This window comes from Schistocerca nitens, chromosome 1 (genome assembly GCF_023898315.1).
Source record: "Schistocerca nitens isolate TAMUIC-IGC-003100 chromosome 1, iqSchNite1.1, whole genome shotgun sequence".
Lineage (NCBI taxonomy): Eukaryota > Metazoa > Arthropoda > Insecta > Orthoptera > Acrididae > Schistocerca > Schistocerca nitens.
This window is the reverse complement of record NC_064614.1, coordinates 1,100,357,598-1,100,383,843: the sequence shown is the minus strand read 5'-3', so window position 1 is coordinate 1,100,383,843 and position 26,246 is coordinate 1,100,357,598. Positions and strand designations below refer to the sequence as shown.

The window sequence follows — 26,246 nt, the reverse complement described above, 5'->3', positions numbered from 1 at the left end:
ATGCCTGAGTCAACAAATGGGGACGTTTCCAAGACAACAATCATCTGCGCGAACAGTTCGACGACGTTTGCAGCAGCATGGACTATCAGCTCGGAGACCATGACTGCGGTTACCCTTGACGCTGCATCATAGACAGGAGCGCCTGCGATGGTGTACTCAACGACGAACCTGGGTGCACGAATGGCAAAACGTCAATTTTCGGATGAATCCAGGTTCTGTTTACAGCATCATGATGGTCGCATCCGTGTTTGGCAACGTGGCGGTGAACGCACATTAGAAACGTGTATTCGTCATCGCCATACTCGCGTATCACCCGGCGTGATGGTACGGGGTGCCACTGGTTGCACGTCTCGGTCATCTCTTGTTCGCATTGACGGCACTTTGAACAGTGGACGTTACATTTAAGATGTGTTACGACCCGTGGCTCCGCCCTTCATTCGATCCCTGCGAAACCTTATATTTCTGTAGGATAATGCACGACCGCATGTTGCAGGTCATGTATGGGCCTTTCTGGATACAGAAAATGTTCGAATGCTGCCCTGGCCAGCACGTTCTCCAGATCTCTCACCAATTGAAAACGTCTGGTCACAATACGCCAGTCACTACTCTTGATGAACTGTGGTATCGTGTCGAAGCAGCATGGGCAGCTGTACCTGTACACGCCATCCAAGTCTGTTTGACTCAATGCTCAGGCGTATCAAAGCCGCTATTACGGGCAGAAGTAGTTGTTCTGGGTACTGATTTCTCAGGATCTATGCATCCAAAATGCATGAAAATGTAATCACATGTCAGTTCTGGTATATTATATTTGTCCAATGAATACCCGTTTACCACGCCCGGGTTCCCGGGTTCGATTCCCGGCGTGGTCAGGGATTTTCTCTGCCTCGTGATGACTGGGTGTTGTATGATGTCCTTAGGTTAGTTAGGTTTAAGTAGTTCTAAGTTCTAGGGGACTGATGACCATAGATGTTAAGTCCCATAATGCTCAGAGCCAATACCCGTTTATCATCTGCATTTCTTCTTGGTGTAGCAATTTTAACGGCCAGTAGTGTAATATGGCCAGCAGCTTTGTCCTATCTTCGTGGCCTTCATGGCGATATCTTTCAGCACGATAATGCAAGACCGCATGTTGCCAAGGCTGTCGCCACGCGCCGCGATACTGATGTCGTTCGACCTTCCTCTTGGGCGGCATGTTTTCCATATCTCTAAACCATCGAAACCATCCGGTTATATGCTGCGAAGAGAGGAGCACATCTCAAGAGCTAGCACGACAGATGAACTCTAGCGTGATACTGAAGCAGTATGGAATGGCGTACCAGTATCTGATTCCAAGGCCAGTTCGACGCTACGCTACACTGGGTTACAGCCATTGTTGCTGCAACAGGCGGGAGTTCCGTACTAAATTTCACACATTTTGTAGGCCTATAGGGATACTGGTGCTCACGAATCGTAGCGCGTGGACCGGGTTAGTGTCATCATCGACGTCACGAACGTACCCAAATCAGCAACGCATAGCCTGTGTCTGGCAAGACGCTGCTAGGCGGCGGGTGGGAGAGGGGTTCCCCGTGTGGGAGAGTGTCGTGGGCGCGCAGCAGGTGTCGCGCGCGGATTTTTTGTGCGCCGCCCCGCGCCGCGCGGCTGCGACAACTGTGTGACCGGCAGATGCCGTGGCAGGGCTCTCTGGCGAGGCGAGAACGCCATTGGCTCGCATCCCGGCCCCAGGTTAATTCGGGGGTTGGGAGCGCTCCACTTGCTACTCGCCCAGTGCCCGCGTGCATTCCGCAGTCTACTTTTCTCTTTATCCCACGGCAGCGACAGTTGCTCACAGCGGGATTACTTCGCGTTACTTCACAAGTAAGTACCGCACTGCCGCAGCCACCACCACCTACTCCTCGGATTGACATCGCTGAATGACGGGTGGCTCCAGCTGCTACCTGTCACTGCGCTGCATGTGTGGTGCCCATATACAGAAACAAATATTACGTTACAGTGTATTTCGGTGCACTCAGTGTGCAGCACTAGCGTGTTCCAAAATATAATATACTGAAGTGAACGCGATCTTGATCCGTCTTTAGACTGTCACGTAGATCCATAACGGCCATATGGACGACATTTTGCTGAAAATTGACAGTGACCTTGGCATGTGTTTTCAGTTGTATAAAATGTTACGTATATTACAACCGTTCGTTTCTGTGGTACACTTTTCTCGACATCCACGAGTGGCTATTGGACTACATTGAATGTCAGCTGGCAGAGGCATCTCCGGTCTGTCGCGACCCGTTGCAATAATTAACTAAGACGGTACTGTATTTCGCGTACCGGTACGGTTCGAATTCTCTGGGGTTGTAGTGCCTTACCTTATCGAGCAACAGGGGTAGTCTTCTCAAATTGCAGTACGGATTTCTTGGCAAAAGTCGAATGAAGCTTTCTTACGGTTATTTATAGATTCTAATTCACTCGTTCTCCCTCAGCAGTACCGGTCAGCAAGACGGTGCACCCGAGAAACTGCACGTGACAATGTTACCATGGGAAAACCACATACCAGTCAGTTGCTCATTGCATAAAACGGAGTTTCAAATTCCAAAAACTTTCACCACTAACATAATTCACTGCTACATTTTTGTTCTACGTCAAGCTTCAGGACTTTTTAATATTCTGAGTACTAACAATATTTCGGTGAAGCACTTCAAGGTCGTGACAACGCAATGTCCAAAGTATCAAACGATCAAAGAAACGTTTATATTTATGATTTTGATTTTTTTGTTTCTAGCTATGCAAGAAGCCCTCGTTTATTTTAAACCATACCGTACTGAACTATTATTTGGAGCGAGGGGAATAAAATTTGTCAGTTACGTGCGATATCTTGTTTCTGATTTTGATTTTCAATAGAAAATCATGGAAGGAACTGGAAACTGAGATTTGGACCAAATTTTCTTAAAAAGAATGCCTAGCGAGTGTTTTTATTTCTGTTGCCCATGTGAAAAAAAAGGCTGTTGACAATTTGCTCAAAATGCACCAATAGGCTCCTATCGCTTTCTCTTTGTTTAGGGACCTGTTACACATAGAGAAAGGCATAAGAACTGGTAACGAGTTATATCATCCGAAATACTCCTCACATAAGACGTGAATGAAGACGATCAACAAAGGCATTCTTGACACGAACTGTCATGAATAAGCTTGCACAATTCTTTTTTTATTATTGCTGAGGACCTAACGGATACATTGAAAATTACGTGGCACCTTACAGAAAAAAAGCTTTAGAATTCTGAAATATTGATCACTAACATAAATAGTGTAAAATAAAATAGCTTTAGGGGAGTACTTAGGACGACAGATATATGTTAAGATATGGCTTCCGTCAAGTAAGAAAATATACGTATTTCTTGGAATAATGTAGCTTCATGGATAATAGGCTTGTGCTAGTTTATAATCATTCCAAAGCCGTGGGTCGAAAATATACTCTATTAAGTAACTATCCTGTGTGTCGAGATAACTTGCAGGAATGGAGCCAGCTGACGTCGTCGACAACTCCGATATTTCAATAAGTGAACATCCTGTCATTTTCAAGGGAAAACTGCAGCAAGTAAGCCCTGTGCAAGCGAATTTAAAACCTTGGTTTACGGAGAAATTCCCGAAAAGGTAACACACAGACACTGCAAACACTAGCAATATCTCAGAACGAAAGATGACTCACGTCAGAAGTTATCGATAGAGAAAATTGATAAACAACATGTCGCATCAACTCTGTCCTGTTTTTGACAAAGGAGGGAACAAGGTTCCAAACAGAATTTAAACAAAAACCTCCCTCCATCTCTGTACATCTCTGTATAGGAGGTTACTTGCTAGTTTAATTTCACGTGCTTCCATAATAACACTGTCCTAATGGCTGGAAGTGCATGCCAGAATTTCGGTGTTGTTGTATTCCATAGGATGACCGGTGACAGAACAATAGTCAGGAATCGCAGATTTGTTCAGCTGTTGTAAGAGTGTGTGACGTTTATATTCAGTGCACCGGTGCTCCACGGTCCTGATAGTCTGACAAATGTATGACATGCCACAACAGCAAGGAATACGGTAGACATTTCGCCTTATGTAAACCAAGATCATTCTAAAAGGACCCAATTTTAGATGGAGGTCAGAAAATACGTTTCACATCATATTTTCGCAAATACGACGAATCTGGCTGGAGATGCCCCATGGGTAAGACAGGTAGGCTGTAGAACTTCGTGCCAACTCGGTGTTGTTGTCGCTCAACCGCTGCACAGTTGGTCGGTAGTAGTAGGGTAGTGGGATTGCCACTCCACTTTTGATATCAAATTGATATGCAAATTAATTAAATTGATCGATTAATCACCCCAACTCCTGCCCCCAACCACGCCCTACCCCGCCTACCCCCGCCCCGAAAGACGTCACGTGTTTTCCCAGCTGCACGTGTGCCTCAGTCCCGTCTTCCCCCTTCAACCACCCCCTCACACGTCAACCTGCCCTATTGTTGGGAATTTCAAAATTTGTCGAGAAATTCGAATTTTGGCGGGAATTTCGAATTTTGGTAGGAATCTCGTTTGTCCCAGAGCTGTGCTGACATCCCACCCCACCCTCCACCGAGGAATTGGCGGGAAATTAAAATTGGCGGTATCCTTTCTTGGACTCGAACCCTTGTTCTCTCGGACTGAAAACCTAAGTGTACGCCCCTAACACATTTAAACCACCTGAGGTGCTTGGAATTGATGGTAAATTATAAATGGCGATGCCCCGTCCGGGATTCGAACCCTGGTGCTGCTGGATGGAAAGCCCAAGTGCACCCCTTAACACATGAAAACTGTTCAGGTGTGGGAGAGGAAGATTAAGTTAGTGTACTTTATTTATTTTGGTCAGGAAACTGACGCATAGATCGATCCTAATTACGTAATTAATCACAAAGGTCAACCCTAATTATACAACTATATGCATATCGCTACACAAGGGCGGTATAAAAATGCAGTACAGCTCAAAAACTGACGGTACCATACAACTGGTGTTATGCCGTTGGGAAAAAAATTTCGCACTACCACTCGAAACTAGCGGCAGACACACTGAAACTTTACCCTACATCTACAAGCTGGCAGGAAAAAGGCAGGGGTGTAAGGTACTATCTTTATTGTTTTTGGTGGGAAACACGTTCAACTGACAAGATGCTGGTGTTGGACAGGGAGGGTTTTAAACAGTGTATTACCTGTAAGTGTAGAGTATCTATCACTGTTTGACGTCAGAGTTCGCTACAGATCCCTAGTCAAAAACCATCCTGCAGCCCAGGTAATCGAATCCAATACGCACTACCACAACTGATGGAAAAAATGCATCACAGTTCTAATTACACTTGGAAATTGTTGTGAAAAAACCAGCAATCATAATGAACAGGTTATAATGCAGGACATGTACGGGAGGAAAATTGTCGTCCTGAAAGACTGCAGAGAGCAGAGGGGGTGGTAGTTGCACTTGCATTCTTCTCGATGTACAGCCACAAACTGCCAAAAACCGAGGCCTTCTCATTTACCCTCACAACTCCCCCTCCACCCCCCCCCCCCCCCCAACCACGATGCTCTGCCAAGTGTCTCAGCGCTCCCGCATCCACCCTCTAAGGCCGCTGCCCGCACTCGGCTTTCAACCATACGGCCACCGTCTTAAGGCGACACTCCTACGCCTACACCCAGTCAACTAAACAATAGGAGATAAAAGGACGGCCGCCTCAAGTGCAACTTGTTCATCTAAAATATAGCAACAGAGCCCCCACGCACTGCAGACACGCCCTCACTGCCGCTCCCTTTGCGCCACTCACGATACACGACATGCCCTCAGACGACGGTCCTAGACAACACAAAACGGAAATTTAGTAGCATAACCCCATCCATCCGGAGAACTGTCAACTTGGCCCACAAAAATCGGCTTTCCACCATATGGCTGCCGCCTTACGGCGACCCTCTAACGGCAACACAGTAGTGTGTATAGTCAACTAAACAATAGGACAGCCGCCTCAAGTGCAACTTATTCGTCTAAAATATAGCGACAGAGCAGAACATAGGCTCGGCACAAGTCATTCTATGGAACATAACAATACGGATATTCTAGCATGCACTTCTAGCTACTGGGATAGTATCATTAAGGGAGGAGTTGCGATTAAATTGGCAAGTAACCTTGTAAATAGAGATGGAGGTTTTTACTTAAATTGTGCGTGGTATCATGCTCTCTCCCCTGCCAAAAAACAGTAGGACAGATTATGTTACCTCAGCCGTTGTTTACTAATTTTCACTACGGATAACTTCTGGTGCCAGTCGCTTTTGGCTGTGCGGGGCTACCGTATACGTGTATGTGTGTGTGTCTGTGTGTGTGTGTGTGTGTGTTATCTTTCCGTAATTGCTCTGAAAACCGAGGTTTAGAATTCACTCGCACAGAGGTTACTTGCTGCAGTTTTGCCAAGGAAACGTCAGGTTGATCAGCTGTTGACATTTAAGTGACTGTCGACGACATCACCCTGCTGTTTCCCCGGAAGTTATCTGAACATTGTGTAAGCTGGGAGACTTTCCTGACTGCTTTTTCAACTTTGTTGCAGACCGAAGTTTCGTTTTACAGATCGGTTTCACAAACGTAAGCTACGTTTTACAAATATGTGAAGCAAAGCTTACAAGTAAGGACGAAACAGAAGTAGATGACAAATTTAGTGGGGCACGGATGGTGTAAGATATAGGCTACAGTTCGAAAGGAAAACCTGGGAAGTCGACATTGTTGGATGGCGATTTGAGTGCTGCTATTCCTTAATACGAGTCTACTTTCTCAAAGATTATACAGCGTACATGAAGGAACACAAGAAACTTAATTAATTTCAGCTCACACCACATGTAATGAAAAAAAAATTAACAAAATTTTCATAATCTGCTAAATGCCTTCGTAATTCTGGATTATGCACTAACGTTTGAAATTGTTGGGAGGCAGAAATACCACTTTACACTAATGAAACATGTACTTCTAGAAAGTATGGTGAGAAAAAATTACATCATTTACCAGAGGCGTTGAACGGGCAGTGAGATGTGATGGCATTCTAAAATACACCCCTTCATATCAGTCCTCTGATGAAGGACCCAAATTCGTCGACATTTTTAGTTTTGCGCCTTTCAGTGCTTGCTCAACGTCTCTTATGTACGTCAGTGGCGTTCTTTTCCGGCAGCTTAGTTCATATTCCCCCTAGGATCCTATTAAATAATTTCAAAACGTTATAGTAATAACTGATCTTCTCCCCGCAAATAATTTATTTTTGAGCATGTATTTCTCCTTTTTTCCTAAAAAAAAATGGTTCAAATGGTTCTGAGCACTATGGGACTCAACTGCTGAGGTCATTAGTCCCCTAGAACTTAGAACTAGTTAAATCTAACTAACCTAAGGACATCACAAACATCCATGCCCGAGGCAGGATTCGAACCTGCGACCGTAGTGGTCTTGCGGTTCCAGACTGCAGCGCCTTTAACCGCACGGCCACTTCGGCCGGCTCCTTTTTTCCTAAGTAGAACAATTTCATATTTAGAGGAGAAAGGCACAATACTGGTGTTATATTTCTACAATTTATTCATTTATGAATCGGTTTTCGAATTTTTAGGACTTCGTTAGATACCACATGAAGTCGATAACTATCACTCTTGCTTATTGTATGGTTTTCACCGCTGATAAATATATGATTTGCTTTTTCATCTCTGTTATTACTCCACAACGAATATATTAGAAATCTTATTTAATCCACGAAGACGGATCGTCAAACATTTCCTTTGTGATGGATAAAATTGAAACTGCGATACTAGCCGTCCATTTGACCAATGACGTAGTGGATCAACATGCGTCAGGTGACGTAAAGTCCATGGCGCCTATAATGTGATAATCCTTGTCCATGTTCCGAAGCTTAAATGAAGCACTCAATTTTTTAACAAAATTTATTGCATTGAGATAAGAAATATTAGTTACAAGTACAAATGTACCTTAATAAGAGAATCATTTATCGGAAAGACAACGAATCGGCTGTCGTAAAAAAAGGTTCTACAACAAGAATGAAAATAAACATATTTATCGTGAAGAAAAAAGATCAATAGATCGACGGTATATTAAAATTGCCATAAGAACAGAAGAGACAGTATTTTTTTGACAGCCGGCCGCGGTGGCCACGCGGTTCTAGGCGCTGCAGTCCGGAGCCGTGCGGCTGCTACGGTCGCAGGTTCGAATCCTGCTTCGGGCATGGATGTGTGTGATGTCCTTAGGTTAGTTAGGTTTAAGTAGTTCTAAGTTCTAGGGGCTGATGACCTCCGATGTTAAGTCCCATAGTGCTCGGAGCCATTTGAGCAATTTTTTTTTGTCATGGTCATAACCAAAAATAAAAACATAATTTCTCTCGAAACCAACGAATGAACGATAAACAATAACGTTATTAAGAAATTAAATTCAATATACGTACCAAGAAGTGATGTCACATCAGCCATTACATCGTACATTTCCTTAGCGACATGTTTTTGCAATTTTCGCCGTGGTGTAAAGCATGTTCTTCTGTCTTAGATTGTGTCTCGCGCTGCTGGCGAAATCGTCAGTGAGTTTCAGGGTAGTCGTATTCTCCGAAATTTACTACTAAAGGAGCGAAACCTTGCAACACCTCGTAGAACAAACGGGTGGAACAACCGATCTATTTATTCGTTACCGCGCAACGGTCTTCGTGTCGTGTCGTCATTCGAGCATTGTTGAACATCGCGAGTCATGGCGGAGTGACAGCCGGACATCGTTCGCCCGAGGGGTAAGTAAGGGTTGTCTGCGGCGTAGTTTTTCATTTATTTTTTAAAAATGCTATTGTTCATAGAAACAAACGTAAGCAGGTAGGAGAGGAGGTAATGGCAGAAGTACGGCTGTGGGGACGGCTTGTGAGTCATGCTTGGGTAGCTCAGATGGTAGAGCACTTGCCCGCAAAAGGCAAAGGTCGCGAGTTTGAGTCTCGGTCCGGCACACAGTTTTAATCTGCCAGGAAGTTTCATATCGGCGCACACCCTGCTGCGGAGTGAAAATCTCATTCTGGAAACTTAAGTGTAATTTTTAAAAATTTTTTTCACATTTCATGAGCACCTAACCCTTAATCGCCTTTTTAGTACAATTTCCACCACCACTTGTTATAACGAGCTACCAACTTACACATTCCACTTCCATAAGAAATCTTCTATCTTACTATACATGCACTGCAATTGATATCATCGGATTTCTCGTGGCGCTGACTTAGTAGATGTTTTTTTATTCCTATTTTATTTTATTTTATATTAATTATTTCCACAAGTGCAGGAACAAGTAGCAATCACTGGCAGACAATACAGTACCGTTGAAAAAAATTCAAAACTCTGGTTAAGAGTGGTCTTGTGCACCTCAGTCAGCAATTACGGTACCCAGTGTATACACACCTTCGGGTTATTCACACTTTCTGTAAGAATTTCGAACATAACATCTCTTGCAACTTGGGAAAACTCGTTAGATATCGCTTAAACGAAACAGCGCCAATTTTTTAAATTTTATCACATATTTTTTGCATATGGTGCTCGCCTGTTTTGCTCTTCCTTAGGATCATTAGTGCGGAATTTATTACATGTCCAACTCACTTTATTATAAGCCCATGGCTCATAGTGCTTTATCCACAAACTTCTCAATTTTTCCGATGAATTTTCACCGCTTTCACTTGTTATACAGGCAGAAAATACACTCCTGGCCATTAAAATTGCTACACCAAGAAGAAATGCAGATGATAAACGGGTATTCATTGTACAAATATATTATACTAGAACTGACATGTGATTACATTTTCACGCAGTTTGGGTGCATAGACCCTGAGAAATCAGTACCCAGAACAACCACCCCTGGCCGTAATAAAGGCCTTGATACGCCTGGGCATTGAGTCAAACAGAGCTTGGATGGCGTGTACAGGTACAGCTGTCCATGCAGCTTCAACAGGATACCAAAGTTCATCAAGAGTAGTGACTGGCGTATTGTGACGAGCCAGTTGCTCGGCCACCATTGACCAGACGTTTTCAGTTGGTGAGACATCTGTAGAATGTGCTGGCCAGGGCAGCAGTCGAACATTTTCTGTATCCAGAAAGGCCCGTACAGGACCTGCAACATGCAGTCGTGCATTATCCTGTTGAAATGTAGAGTTTCGCAGGGATCGAATGAAGGGTAGAGCCACGGGTCGTAACACACGTGAAATGTAACGTCCACCGTTCAAAGTGCCGTCAGTGCGAACAATAGGTGATCGAGACGTGTAACTAATGGCACCCCATACCATCACGCGGGGTCATACGCCAGTATGGCGATGACGAATACACGCTTCCAATATGCGTTCAGCGCGATGTCTCCAAACACGGATGCGACCATCATGATGCTGTAAACAAAACCAGGATTCATCCGAAAAAATGACGTTTTGCCATTCGTGCACCCAGGTTCGTCGTTCAGTACGCCATCGCAGGCGCTCCTGTCTGTGATGCAGCGTCAAGGGTAACCGCAGCCACGGTCTCCGAGCTGATAGTCCATGCTGCTGCAAACGTCGTCGAACTGTTCGTGCAGATAGTTGTCGTCATGCAAACGTCCCCATCTGTTGACTCAGGGATTGAGACGTGGACTGCCCGATCCGTTACAGCCATGCGGATAGGATTCCCGTCATCTCGACTGCTAGTGATACGAGGCCGTTGGGATTGAGCACGGCGTTCCGTATTACCCTCCTGAACCCACCGATTCCATATTCTTCTAACAGTCATTGGATCTCGACAACGAGAGGAGCAATGTCGCGATACGATAAACCGCAATCGCAATAGGCTACAATCCGACCTTTATCAAAGGCGGAAACGTGATGGTACGCATTTCTCCTCCTTACACGAGGCATCACAAGAACGTTTCACCAGGCAACGCCGGTCCACTGCTGTTTGTGTATGAGAAATCGGTTGGAAACTTTCCTCGTGTCAGCACGTTGTAGGTGTCACCACCGGTGCCAACCTTGTGGAATTCTCCGAAAGGTTACTCGTTTGCATATCAAGAATCTTCTTCCTGTCGGTTAAATTTCGCGTCTGTAGCACGTCATCTTCGGGATGTAGCAGTTTTAATGGCCAGTAGTGTATCATTGTGTGTACTTTGCAATCGATGGGATTTTCAGTTAACTTAGTTATTATGAAAAATAAGCACAGATAAACGCAGACATGGACGTACGCTCGCAGTTTGGCGTCTGTAGGTAGCCAATGGATTCTCAGAGAATATAAAATAAAGGGAAAAATATCGCGACGCCAAGAAGGAGTTGCGCGACATAGGAATCAGTTGATGAGCATGTTTATACACTCCTGGAAATTGAAATAAGAACACCGTGAATTCATTCTCCCAGGAAGGGGAAACTTTATTGACACATTCCTGGGGTCAGATACATCACATGATCACACTGACAGAACCACAGGCACATAGACACAGGCAACAGAGCATGCACAATGTCGGCACTAGTACAGTGTATATCCACCTTTCGCAGCAATGCAGGCTGCTATTCTCCCATGGAGACGATCGTAGAGATGCTGGATGTAGTCCCGTGGAACGGCTTGCCATGCCATTTCCACCTGGCGCCTCAGTCGGACCAGCGTTCGTGCTGGACGTGCAGACCGCGTGAGACGACGCTTCATCCAGTCCCAAACATGCTCAATGGGGGACAGATCCGGAGATCTTGCTAGCCAGGGTAGTTGACTTACACCTTCTAGAGCACGTTGGGTGGCACGGGATACATGCGGACGTGCATTGTCCTGTTGGAACAGCAAGTTCCCTTCCCGGTCTAGGAATGGTAGAACGATGGGTTCGATGACGGTTTGGATGTACCGTGCACTATTCAGTGTCCCCTCGACGATCACCAGTGGTGTACGGCCAGTGTAGGAGATCGCTCCCCACACCATGATGCCGGGTGTTGGCCCTGTGTGCCTCGAGCGTATGCATTCCTGATTGTGGCGCTCACCTGCACGGCGCCAAACACGCATACGACCATCATTGGCACCAAGGCAGAAGCGACTCTCATCGCTGAAGACGACACGTCTCCATTCGTCCCTCCATTCACGCATGTCGCGACACCACTGGAGGCGGGCTGCACGATGTTGGGGCGTGAGCGGAAGACGGCCTAACGGTGTGCGGGACCGTAGCCCAGCTTCATGGAGACGGTTGCGAATGGTCCTCGCCGATACCCCAGGAGCAACAGTGTCCCTAATTTGCTGGGAAGTGGCGGCGCGGTCCCCTACGGCACTGCGTAGGATCCTACGGTCTTGGCGTGCATCCGTGCGTCGCTGCGGTCCAGTCCCAGGTCGACGGGCACGTGCACCTTCCGCCGACCACTGGCGACAACATCGATGTACTGTGGAGACCTCACGCCCCACGTGTTGAGCAATTCGGCGGTACGTCCACCCGGCCTCCCGCATGCCCACTATACGCCCTCGCTCAAAGTCCGTCAACTGCACATACGGTTCACGTCCACGCTGTCGCGGCATGCTACCAGTGTTAAAGACTGCGATGGAGCTCCGTATGCCACGGCAAACTGGCTGACACTGACGGCGGCGGTACACAAATGCTGCGCAGCTAGCGCCATTCGACGGCCAACACCGCGGTTCCTGGTGTGTCCGCTGTGCCGTGCGTGTGATCATTGCTTGTACAGCCCTCTCGCAGTGTCCGGAGCAAGTATGGTGGGTCTGACACACTGGTGTCAATGTGTTCTTTTTTCCATTTCCAGGAGTGTACATCTGAAATACAGCTATTCCAATTTCGCGCCAGTCGCATAAGAGTTGAGCTAGAAGCGCCTTTATGACGTTGTAAATCAGGTTTGCCTTAAATACACGCTGTGACGGTCTTGAGTGTAAGTTACTTTTGAGATTGGACATGGTGAGTTGATTTTAGTCAAGAGTGCCTGTAAGGCGACGAAGACGCCATGATCAACACCACTCAGAGTTTCAATGAGATCGTGTAATAGGAATACTAGAAGGTGGATGTTCTTTGTGCGACATTGCAGAAAGACTTGGCAGGAATGTAGTTACTGCATATGACTACTGTCAATGGTGATCACGAGAATGTACGGTCACAAGAAGATCCGAGTCCGGACGGCCACGTGGGACTGCCGGGAAGGAAGACCATCGTGTTTTGCGTATGGCACTGGCGCATCGTGTTGTATCTGCTGCACAAATCTGAGCAGCATTTGGCACCACAGTGACATAACGAACTGTTACAAATCGGTAACTTTGAGGAAATTTCCGAGCCAGAAGCCCTGTAGCGTGCATTCCACTGACCCACACCACCATTCGCAACATCAGTGACATCAAGCGAGAGCTCACTGGAGGGAAGGGTGGAGGTCTGTTGTGTTTTCAGATGAAAGTTGGTTCTGTCTCGGTGCCAGTGATGGCCCTGTGTTGGTTATGTGAAGGCCAGTTGTGGGCCTGCAACCAACCTGTCTGCATGCTCCACACACTGGACCTACACCCGGAGCTATAGGCTGGGGTGGGATTTCGTGTGACAGCAGGAGCACTTTCATGGTTATCCCACGCACTCTGACTGAAAATGTGTTCGTCAGTCTTGTGTTTCGACCTGTTGTGCTGCCATTCTTGAACATCATTCCAATGAGTGTTTTCCAACAGGATAATGCTCTCCCACATATCGCTGTTGTAATCAGACATGCTCTACAGAGTGTCGACATGTTGCCTTGGCCTGATCGATCACCAAAACTGTCTCCATTCGAGAACATATGTGACATCGCCCGACGCCACCTCCATCGTCGTCCACAAACAGCATTAACCGTCTCTGTATTGGCTGACTGACTGCACCAGGCATGGAACCGCATCCCACAAGTTGACAGCCGGCACCTGTACAACACAATGTATGTACGTTTGCATGTTTTCATTCAACATTATGGAGGTTACACCGGTTATTAATGTACCAGCATTTCACGTCTGCAGTGGTTTACCTCGCGCTTACATTATCCTCTGATCTTTCAGTGTTAATCACTTAAGTAAGCAACCTAGTCAAATATATTCATGAAATTTCATTACTCAACATTAATTATTTTTTGTTGCTGCGATTTTCATCCAATATTTTATATAGACTGCCGATCTAGCAGTATCGCAATCATATTAAAAATACATGCTTCACCAAAAAAAAAAAAAAAGCACCCACCAGTATTCGAACTTAAGTTTTCCTCCGTTTCTGTTGAAGATGTTATGATGTTTTACAGTTCCTGTATGCGATATAAATGCAGGGCGTCCGGACTAGAGATATATACAAACAAACACTTACAATGAAAGAGCTCGACAGTCTACGGTTCTCGGCAAATAAGCAATCGATGGAAACGCTCTCCAAGATGTGATCCTCATTATTTCATGAATAGCACTGAGTCATGTGGCATATACACACAAATGTTTACTGTGCAGCAGGCAGACGCACTGCTGGCAGTCACCACATTGACGCCACATCGAAAGGTGCGGTGTGTGCTGTGGTTAGCAGAGTTAAAATCTGTAACACCTGTTCAGCAGCGTGCAAGACGAGAATGGTACGTGAATCCTCCTGCAAGTAAATTCATTTATCAGGGAGACAAAACCGTTCGAGAAACGCAGAGACATCGTAAAACGCATGTGAATGAAGAGACCGTGGAATGTGTGAAGAAGCTTTCAGTAGAAGCCTAGATAAATCCATCAGATGAGTTTGAAGTTAACTACTCGTCCTCCGTTCGACAGTGCACAATATTGTCCACAAACGTCTAGGGATTTTTGCTTGAAATCTCCAACTTTGGCATTACATTAAGCCTGAAGATCACGACAGACGATGTGATTGTGCAGTTGAAATGTTGCATCGTATACACGAAAACAAGTACTACCTCAATTGGGATGCTGTTCAATGACGAATCCATCTTCCACGTGTGTGTCGGAGTTAACCGATATAACTGTCGAATACGGGGAAGTGAGACCCCAGGAAAAGTGACTGAGTACGAAAGGGACACGCCAAAAGTTGATGTGTTGCTGGCCGGCCGCGGTGGTCTCGCGGTTCTAGGCGCGCAGTCCGGAACCGTGCGACTGCTACGGTCGCAGGTTCGAATCCTGCCTCGGGCATGGATGTTTGTGATGTCCTTAGGTTAGTTAGGTTTAAGTAGTTCTAAGTTCTAGGGGACTAATGACCACAGCAGTTGAGTCCCATAGTGCTCAGAGCCATTTGAACCATTTTAATTTGATGCGTTGTTGGGATTACATTAATATGGTTTCATTGGTCCACTTTTTTTTATGGAATCTACAGTGACGGTGCACACCTATGTCGACATGTTGGCGAACTATACAGATCCAAATATGTCGCCCGACGTCATTTTCCAATAGGACGACGCCCCATATCACTATCATGTTTCTCCATGAGAGCGTCGTATTTGAAGGGTGAAAGGAGGGGGGGGGGGTGTCTCGGGGGTCCCATTTCCATCACCCTCGGTTTCCCGAACTGACGCCGCCGGATTTCAGTGTAAAGGGGCTTATCAAGGGCATTGTTCAGAGAACAGAGGTTCGAGATCTGGTAATGTGAGGCAACGGATCGACGCCTATCATGCTTATGAACATGTGGCGAGAAGTGGAGTATTGTTTCGATACCTGTCGAACTACAAACTTTGCCCAAATGGAACTGTACCATCATGCATACAAACGTTTGAGCTCCGGTATAAAATGTTGGACAAATAAAGTTATAAAATGCTTAATATGTATACCTACTGAAATATAAACAGAAGTTTTCATATACCTCGTATACTGTATTCTGTCGTAGCAGTGGTTGGACTAGTGTAACGAGACATTCGGAAGACATGCGCTACATTTTAACTTTCTGTCTGGAGCCCGAGGGGAGTTTAAAAAACGCATTCATTGCCCTACACTGGTCGTAATTTCATTATCGTTATTAGTACTACTCTGAGGTGATAAATGTCATGAGATACCTCCTAATATCGTGTCGGACACCCTTTTGCTTGCCGTAGTACAGCAGCTCGACGTGGCATGGACTCAACAAGTCGTTAGAAGTCCCCTGCAGAGATATTGCGCCAAGCTGGGTGTACAGCCGTACGTAACTGCAAGCGTTGCCGGTGCAGGGTTTTGTGTACGGCCTGACTTCTGGTGCGTCAGCACCGAACTACCACGCTACCACACAGACTACGTGCCGCAGTGCAGCTCGCTTCGCAACAACGCTTCACCATCCCTGCGGAACCTGGATGCCGTGAATCGATGGCAGGCAGTGTCACTGGACGAGGGTGCGTATCTGTAGTTTCTCGAGCTTCTTAAGACAATGAATTGTCACGAACTCTGTCTGTCATGCTACAGCCACATGGCTCGTACAACGACTCCAGTAACCCTTGCCAACCCACTGAACCCGCAATGCTCAGGGGCGGTGGGAGCTGGATGTCATCCTGACAACGCGAAGAGCAGCTCTTCCAACACTCTGTAGACGTCACTGGACATCTGACCGCTACACATCTCTTACAATTGGATTGAGAAATCACTTCAATCATCATCATTGTCATCATCATCACCATCATCGTCGTCATTGCTGTCATACGCCATTTATCCGATGCTGGACATACGCCTCTTCCAGTCACTTCCAAACATAACAGTTTCTTTATACCTAGGCTTCTAGGTCTTTCTTATCACGAGGTATGCGATACAGGATCTCCCGTCATTTATTTTCGCTATATAGCCAGCCAACCTCCACTTCAGTTTACAAACAGTCACTACCACGTCCTTCAGCCTCTGAGTTCCCTATTTGTTTGCTTTTATGTTCCGTCTCGCTACGCCAGACATTCAGTTTTTCATTATTCGTTTGGCTCGACTCACTAAAGATCCCAAACTTTTACCTGCTCAACACCCGACCTCACCAACTTGCGCGAAAATGCCCTCACTGCCATTACTCTAACTCCGCAAATAGCAGCAGATCCGTGATTTTTTTCTTGCCCAAGCCCCACATCACGGCTGAATCCATATTGTACGAGTGTAGCAACGTTAAGCTAAAGAGTATCATTACATTTTTACTACATAATTTAAAAATGCAAAGCTTGGTACGAAACACACTTCTATAAATGCAATCTGTACGTTTTAACACTTTGTCATTTCAAAATTTGTTTTTGGATGAACACTTGTCTTTCTTTGGGTTTCTTGTCAGCTCTTGGCATAGCACTAGCCGATACTATGTAGCTGAATGTATGAAACTGTTTGTACTCTTGTCAAGTTGATCAGAAAAATGTGTTAGTCGGTTAGATCTTGGAGTTAAAACGAGAATTAAAACTCTGCCAAGAGTTTCTCTTTCTCCAAAGAGCAGAGAACTCCTCAGGCCCACTGTCATATTTGCTCTGTTCAGTTGCCCCATTCTTTAGTAGCCGCGCGCGATCTAAGGTGTCTTTCCACGGTTCCCGCGGCTCCCCCGTCGGAGATTCGAGTCCTCCCTCGGGCATAGGTGTGTGTGTTGTCGTTAGATTAAATAGTGCGTAAGCTTAGGCACCGATGACCTCAGCAATTTGGTCTCACAGGAACTTACCACAAATTTCCAAATTTTTCCCCATTCTTTGCTAAAGTACTTCCGGATCCGAAGTCAACAAAACAATGTCATCTGCAAACTGAACGGTGGTTCAGATAAGATCCGTTTATGGCTACTTCCTTTTCATCCCGGTTTAATTAATTTAATACCTCTTTCAAGGCTGCAAAAAATAGTTGTGAGGTGGAGTCCCCTTATCCAAAGTTTTTCTAAATTACGGACGTGACACTCTGTTTATGTAATTGAGTGAAAGTTACAGCTTTACTGTGAACACTCTTCAACAAAAATTGTTATATATTGGCAATGAAAATTCAATCAACCACCAGTATTCACACTGAGCACCTCGACGGAAATTGTTACTGCACCAGCGGGCGTTAGACTCTTCACTTACAGTGTCAAATGTTTTTAATATTAGCAACAACTGCTAATGTCTGCAGTACCATTTATATGGGGTATAAATACAGAACATGCTCTCACTATTGATGACAAATTACTTGTAGAAATTAGCTTACTTAACATTGCTACGAGACCAGAGTCACGTACTCATTGGTCTATTTTTAGCAGCTGCCACAACCTTGCTTCTAAAAGGAAGACTTTCTACTTCGTTGCCATTGCTGCCTATGTCACTTCCTTCCGTACGAGTCGAAGGACAAGTTTAGGAGAAAAATTGTACCGACGTGCAGGGATTACGGTGCATATACTAAACTATCAAAGGCGTTGAAAACAGTGCGTATGCTATGATGAAAACACCATGCAAAAAAGCAAAATTTGAAAGTTAGTATCAAATCAGAGGAAAGACAGGATTCTGTATAATTTTATCTTGTACAGAATACTGCTACAAACAGCACATCGGGCCTCTTTCTCAAACCATTCCTGAAGACGACTTCGTCAACAGGACATTAAATAGTAGCCTTACATCCATCTCAGGAGTCGTAGGGGACCTTAAGAGATCTTTAAATCGTACCAATTAAGATGATGTAGATCTTAACGGAACGCTTCTGAACCACCCTCGTTTTGCCGATTACATTTGATTGTTTTCTCCTACTGCATATCAGATTCAACATCGTTGAAAGTATGACTAAAATATCAGTAGTAATGAGGATAAAATATTAGATAAAACCAATAAGCAAGCTGTACTTCTGCGAAACTATTTTTACTTTTCTTGAAATAGTGATTTCAAGTATGCTGTTATGTAAGGTTTCGAACACAAACTGACTGGCCTAAAGTCACGGGAAGGATTGTCCAGTTTGAAAACGTGCAGTGTTAACACTCCCAAGTGCTGTTGCTGGGTGCAGAGTACGGCACGATTGAGGACATGGTGTGTACAGCCTATACAGACTGCTTCGTAATCTTCACTATTTGATCAAAAGTATCCGGACACTTTTACGTAATGCGGAATTGACCACTAGCTGTCACTGTAGGTGGACCCGCCAGTATAGACATACGAGGTGTGGCTAGAAAAAAACCGGACTAGTACTGGTGAAACAATAAAACGAATGCAATAAGGCTGAAAGTCGCGTGGCCTGTCACGTGACTCTCGCTCCGCCTACTGCTCGAGTTTCATCTGCCTCCTGCACTCAGTCTGCCCGTGGCGTCTGTTTTAAGTAGTTGACGTTTTGTCTGTGCGTCGGAAAATGTTGAGTGTACAGAAAGAACAGCGTGTTAACATCAAATTTTGTTTCAAACTAGGAAAATCTGCAAGTGAAACGTTTGTAATGTTACAACAAGTGTACGGCGATGATTGTTTATCGCGAACACAAGTGTTTGAGTGGTTTAAACGATTTAAAGATGGCCGCGAAGACACCAGTGATGACACTCGCACTGGCAGACCATTGTCAGCAAAAACTGATGCAAACATTGAAAAAATCGGTAAACTTGTTCGACAAGATCGCCGTTTAACAATCAGAGCAGTGTCTGAGTTAACAGGAGTTGACAAGGAAAGTGTTAGGCAGATTCTTCATGAAAGTTTCAACATGAACAAAGTGTGTTCAAAAATGGTTCCAAAGTGTCTCACAATTGAACAGAAGGAACGCCGAAGAATGATTTGTTCTGACATCCTGGAAAACATTGAAAGTGATCCCACCTTCTTACAAAATGTTATTACTTGCGATGAATCGTGGTTTTTTACTTACGATCCCGAAACTAAACGCCAATCGATGCATTGGAAAACTCCTGGTTCTCCACGACAAAAAAAAAGCACGAATGTCAAAATCGAAATTCAAGGCAATGATGATTGTTTTTTTTTTGACATCAAAGGGATTGTGAACATTGATTGGGTACCAGAGGGACAAACAGTGAATCAGCATTACTACATTAGCGTCCTGGCTACCCTACGTGAGCGAGTACGGAGAAAACGGAACGATTTGTGGAGAAAAAAGTCATGGATCCTTCACCAAGACAATGCCCCAGCTCACAGTGCGTTGTCAGTGAAGACGTTTTTGGCAAAACACAACATTCCCATCTTAGATCATCCACCCTACTCACCCCGTGTGACTTTTTTCTTTTCCCTAAAGTCAAGTCAGCTTTGAAAGGAACTAGATTTGAGACTGTTGAAGCAGTAAAAGAAAAAGCGACGGAAGTAATGTATGGACTTACCGAAAATGATCTGCAGCATTGCTATGAACAGTGGAAAATTCGTATGGAGCGGTGTAGAGACCGAGGAGGAGAGTACATTGAAGGAGATAACATGAAATTGTAAATAATTGTAAATAAATGTTTTTTCCAGCATCAGTCCGGTTTTTTTCTAGCCGCACCTCGTATGTGGGAAATACTGTGTTGTCAGTAGAAAACCAATAAAAGTGGGATGGGTCGATCAGACGAGATCAGTCAATGGATGTCACGTGAGTAACAAATCCAAAAGGAACATTTAAACCTTTGTAAAACTGTCCAGGTAGATTGTTGGTAAAGCGTTTATGAAGAACCGAGCGAGGTGGCGCAGTGGTTAGCACACTGGACTCGCATTCGGGAGGACGACGGTTCAATCCCGTCTCCGGCCATCCTGATTTAGGTTTTCCGTGATTTCCCTAAATCGCTTCAGGCAAATGCCGGGATGGTTACTTTGAAAGGGCACGGCCAATTTCCTTCCCCATCCTTCCCTCACCCGAGCTTGCGCTCCGTCTCTAATGACCTCGTTGTCGACGGGACGTTAAACACTAATCTCCTCCTCCTCCTCGTTTATGAAGATCATACGTGAAGGAGCAACCATAGCTAAATCAAGACCAGGCACACCATATGTGCTAACAGATAGGATCCGTCGAGAACTGCGGAGTGTGGTTCTATCAAAATCGCATGTAATCAGCGAAAAGAATCACCCGTCAGTTCCAAAGAGCTACTAGTAATCCGGCTATCACGATGACTGTGCGAGGGAGCTAATAAGAATACTGAAAGAGCTTCTCAAATGCATCACATTTTTGTAGTCCATGCTATGCGACGCTTGAGGTGATGTAAAGGGTGACAGTATTGAACAATAGATGACTGGAAACGAGTGGTTCGGAGCGATGAATAACGATATCCTGTGGCAATCCGACAGAAGGTCTTGGATTTGGCGAATGGCTGGAGAACGTTACTTACAATCATGTGTAGTGCCAATAGCGAAATATTGAGAAGATGGTGTTATGGTATGACGGTGTTAATTCCTGTTAAGTTGTGGACTCCTTATTGCGCTTATGAAAACATTAAATTTCGTAGGCTGTGAACAAACTGCACAACAATGTGTACTGAGTACAGAGGAACAGCCGGCCGGAGTGGCCGAGCGGCTCTAGGCGCTTCATTCTGAAACCGTGCGACCGCTACGGTCGCAGGTTCGAATCGTGCCTCGGGTATGGATGTGTGTGATGTCCTTAGGTTAGTTAGGTTTAAGTAGTTCTTAGTTCTAGGGGACAGATGACCTCAGAAATTAAGTCCCATAGTGCTCAGAGCCATTTGAACCATTTTTGCCATACAGAGGAACAGCTGGGAGACGATGACTGTATCAGCGTGAAATGCAGCTTATCACAGAGCAGCACCTATGAGGCAAAGTTTAGTTGACAATAACATTCTTAAAATATACTGTCCTTCCTAAAGCCACGAGTTGCGTGGCTTCGAGTCCTGCAAGTCGCTAACCTTGGATCGGTGCACCAGATCCCTTACAAAACCACACAGGAAGAAGCGTAGTGGTGTGAGATCAGGGGTTCGTGGCGACATCTCGTCCAGTCTACCAATCCGGAAATTTTTCATCTAGAAATTGACGGACATTTACAGATCAGTGGCGTGGTACGCCATCCTGCCGGAATATGACATAAGGTTGCAGGTGTTACAATTATGACACAGCAAACTCTTGTAGCAAGTTCAGGAAAACACCACTGTTGAAGGCAGACTCGATGAAAAAGAGTGGACCAATGTTGCAATTGTGCCTCAGTCCGCACCAAACATTGACCTTGGGAATGTCTCTTTCCATTTCACGTGTTACACGAGGATGCTGTGAACCCTAATATATGAACGTTAGGACGATTCATTTTTCCGGATACATGAAACACTGCATCGGAGAAACAAATCTTTTCCACAAAAAATGAAAAAATGAAATTAAAATCTTTGTTTGCGTCAGTCTTGCGTAGTATGTCCGCAGCAAAGTGTTCGCGCTGGGGTTTGCTAGTAGGCTTTAATGCCTAAAGCCGCTGCATCTTGTAGAGATATAGTCATAACGTCTTGTGCAAGATATTGAGCACTGTTGACTGTCTCATTTCCATCCTTCTGACCGCTGTATGCATGCACTTTGTCGGACTCCTTGCAAACGCCTGCCGTACCTCGTCCACGTCGGCGTCTGAAACAGATGTGCGATTAGCTCCCTTTTTGTGGAGAACACTACCTGTTTCCATAAATGACGTATGCCAAGCCTGAATATGTGGTCGGGACATGGTTCCCTTCCATGTGTTGTTGTTGCGGTCTTCAGTCCTGAGACTGGTTTGATGCAGCTCTCCATGCTACTCTATCCTGTGCAAGCTTCTTCATCTCCCAGTACCTACTGCAACCTACATCCTTCTGAATCTGCTTAGTGTATTCATCTCTTGGTCTCCCTCTACGATTTTTACCCTCCACGCTGCCCTCCAATACTAAATTGGTGATCTCTCGATGTCTCAGAACATGTCCTACCAACCGATCCCTTCTTCTAGTCAAGTTGTGCCACAAGCTCCTCTTCTCCCCAATTCTATTCAATACCTCCTCATGAGTTATGCGATCTACCCATCTAATCTTCACCATTCTTCTGTAGCACCACATTTCAAAAGCTTCTATTCTCTTCTTGTCTAAACTATTTAACGTCCACGTTTCACTTCCATACAGGGCTACACTCCATACAAATACTTTAAATCTATACTCGATGTTAACAAATTTTTCTTCTTCAGAAACGCTTTCCTTGCCATTGCCAGTCTACATTTTATATCCTCTCTACTTCGACCATTATCAGTTATTTTGCTCCCCAAATAGCAAAACTCCTTTACTACTTTAAGTGTCTCATTTCCTAATCTAACTCCCTCAGCATCACCCGACTTAATTCAACTACATTCCATTATCCTCGTTTTGCTTTTGTTGATGTTCATCTTATACCCTCCTTTCAAGACACTGTCCATTCCGTTCAACTTCTCTTCCAAGTCCTTTGCTGTCTCTGACGGAATTAGAATGTCATCGGCGAACCTCAAAGTTTTTGCTCTTTCTCCTTGGATTTTAAAACCTACTCCGAACTTTTCTTTTGTTTCCTTTATTGCTTGCTCAATATACAGATTGAATAACATCAGGGATAGGCTACAACCCTGTCTCTCTCCCTTCCCAACCACTGCTTCCCTTTCATGTCCCTCGACTCTTATTACTGCCATCTGCTTTCTGTACAAATTGTAAATAGCCTTTCGCTCCCTGTATTTTACCCCTGCCACTTTCAGAATTTGAAAGAGAGAATTCCAATCAACATTGTCAAAAGCTTTCTCTAAGTCTAGAAATGCTGGAAACGTAGGTTTGCCTTTCCTTAATCTTTCTTCTAAGATAACTCGTAGGGTTAGTATTACCTCACGGGTTTCAGTATTACCTCACGGGTTCCAACATTTCTACGGAATCCAAACTGATCTTCCCCAAGGTCGGCTTCTATCAGTTTTTCCATTCGTCTGTAAAGAATTCGCGTTAGTATTTTGCAGCTGTGACTTATTAAACTGATAGTTCGGTAATTTTAACATCTGTCAACACCTGCCCTCTTTGGGATTGGAATTATTATATTCTTCTTGAAGTCTGAGGGCATTTCGCCTGTCTCATACATCTTGCTCACTAGATGGTAGAGTTTTGTCAGGACTGGCTCTCCCAAGGCTGTTAGTAGTTCTAATGGAATGTTGTCTACTCCGGGGGCCTTGTCTCGACTCAGGTCTTTCAGTGCTGTGTGAAACCCTTCACGCAGTATCGTATCTCCCATTTCATCTTCATCTAGATCCTCTTCCATTTCCATTATATTGTCCTGAAGTACATCGCCCTTGTATAGACCCTCTATATACTCTTCCCACCTTTTTTGCTTTCCCTTCTTTGCTTAGAACTGGGTTTCCATCTGAGCTCTTGATATTCATGCAAGTGGTTCTCCTTTCTCCAAAGGTCTCTTTAATTTTCCTGTAGGCAGTATCTATCTTACCCTAGTGAGATAATCCTTTACATTCTTACAATTGTCCTCTAGCCATCGCTGCTTAGCCATTTTGTACTTCCTGTCGATCTCATTTTTGAGACGTTTGTATTCCTTTCTGACAGCTTCATTTACTGCATTTTTATATTTTCTCCTTTCATCAATTAAATTCAATATTTCTTTTGTTACCCAAGGGTTTCTACTAGCCCTCGTCTTTTTACCTATTTGATCCTCTGGTGCCTTCACTATTTAATCCCTCAAAGCTACCCATTCTTCTTCTACGGTATTTCTTTCCCCCATTCCTGTCAATTGTTCCCTTCCATAACGTTTTCGAAAGTTTCGTTACACTTGGGTACCGGACGTTCTCTATATGAACCAGGCCAAACCCTGAGCTCTCTTGTGTGTGGTCCACTTCTGTCAAGTTTTCAAGTTCAATTTTGTGTCAAAATTCCGTCACCTGAAAAGTAAAAAAAAAATGTATTATCAGTTGTCTTATGATGTATCAAAAACTATTTGTTAATATCTAGTATAGTTTTAAAGTTATTAAGGTCTTCAGTTGTGAAGATAATTTATGGGAACCCCTTATAATTTCTGTTTACTGTTGATGCTGCCTTGTCTCTGTGAACACGCGCTGTCCTCCCTCTGTCTATTTACCCTAAACTGCGCAGTTCTTTTGTGTGTTTAAGCTTCTGAAAATCATTTATTAATTCATGAAAGATAACCGGTTATTTAAATTTTCTGCCAGTACTTGTTAATACACTCCTGGAAATGGAAAAAAGAACACATTGACACCGGTGTGTCAGACCCACCATACTTGCTCCGGACACTGCGAGAGGGCTGTACAAGCAATGATCACACGCACGGCACAGCGGACACACCAGGAACCGCGGTGTTGGCCGTCGAATGGCGCTAGCTGCGCAGCATTTGTGCACCGCCGCCGTCAGTGTCAGCCAGTTTGCCGTGGCATACGGAGCTCCATCGCAGTCTTTAACACTGGTAGCATGCCGCGACAGCGTGGACGTGAACCGTATGTGCAGTTGACGGACTTTGAGCGAGGGCGTATAGTGGGCATGCGGGAGGCCGGGTGGACGTACCACCGATTTGCTCAACACGTGGGGCGTGAGGTCTCCACAGTACATCGATGTTGTCGCCAGTGGTCGGCGGAAGGTGCACGTGCCCGTCGACCTGGGACCGGACCGCAGCGACGCACGGATGCACGCCAAGACCGTAGGATCCTACGCAGTGCCGTAGGGGACCGCACCGCCACTTCCCAGCAAATTAGGGACACTGTTGCTCCTGGGGTATCGGCGAGGACCATTCGCAACCGTCTCCATGAAGCTGGGCTACGGTCCCGCACACCGTTAGGCTGTCTTCCGCTCACGCCCCAACATCGTGCAGCCCGCCTCCAGTGGTGTCGCGACAGGCGTGAATGGAGGGACGAATGGAGACGTGTCGTCTTCAGCGATGAGAGTCGCTTCTGCCTTGGTGCCAATGATGGTCGTATGCGTGTTTGGCGCCGTGCAGGTGAGCGCCACAATCAGGACTGCATACGACCGAGGCACACAGGGCCAACACCCGGCATCATGGTGTGGGGAGCGATCTCCTACACTGGCCGTACACCACTGGTGATCGTCGAGGGGACACTGAATAGTGCACGGTACATCCAAACCGTCATCGAACCCATCGTTCTACCATTCCTAGACCGGCAAGGGAACTTGCTGTTCCAACAGGACAATGCACGTCCGCATGTATCCCGTGCCACCCAACGTGCTCTAGAAGGTGTAAGTCAACTACCCTGGCCAGCAAGATCTCCGGATCTGTCCCCCATTGAGCATGTTTGGGACTGGATGAAGCGTCGTCTCACGCGGTCTGCACGTCCAGCACGAACGCTGGTCCAACTGAGGCGCCAGGTGGAAATGGCATGGCAAGCCGTTCCACAGGACTACATCCAGCATCTCTACGATCGTCTCCATGGGAGAATAGCAGCCTGCATTGCTGCGAAACGTGGATATACACTGTACTAGTGCCGACATTGTGCATGCTCTGTTGC

The 26,246-nt window shown here is 45.4% G+C and overlaps 1 protein-coding gene across 1 annotated transcript in view; it reads left to right on the top strand.

Annotated features, from left to right (window-relative positions):
* The first annotated feature begins 1,729 nt into the window (after nucleotides 1–1,729).
* Nucleotides 1,730–26,246, top strand: part of LOC126198763 (uncharacterized) — a 210,100-nt gene continuing 185,583 nt past the window's right edge. The window contains exon 1 of the mRNA XM_049935324.1: nucleotides 1,730–1,854. The gene's annotated coding sequence lies outside the window, so the exon portion shown is untranslated. The remainder of the gene's footprint in view (nucleotides 1,855–26,246) is intronic.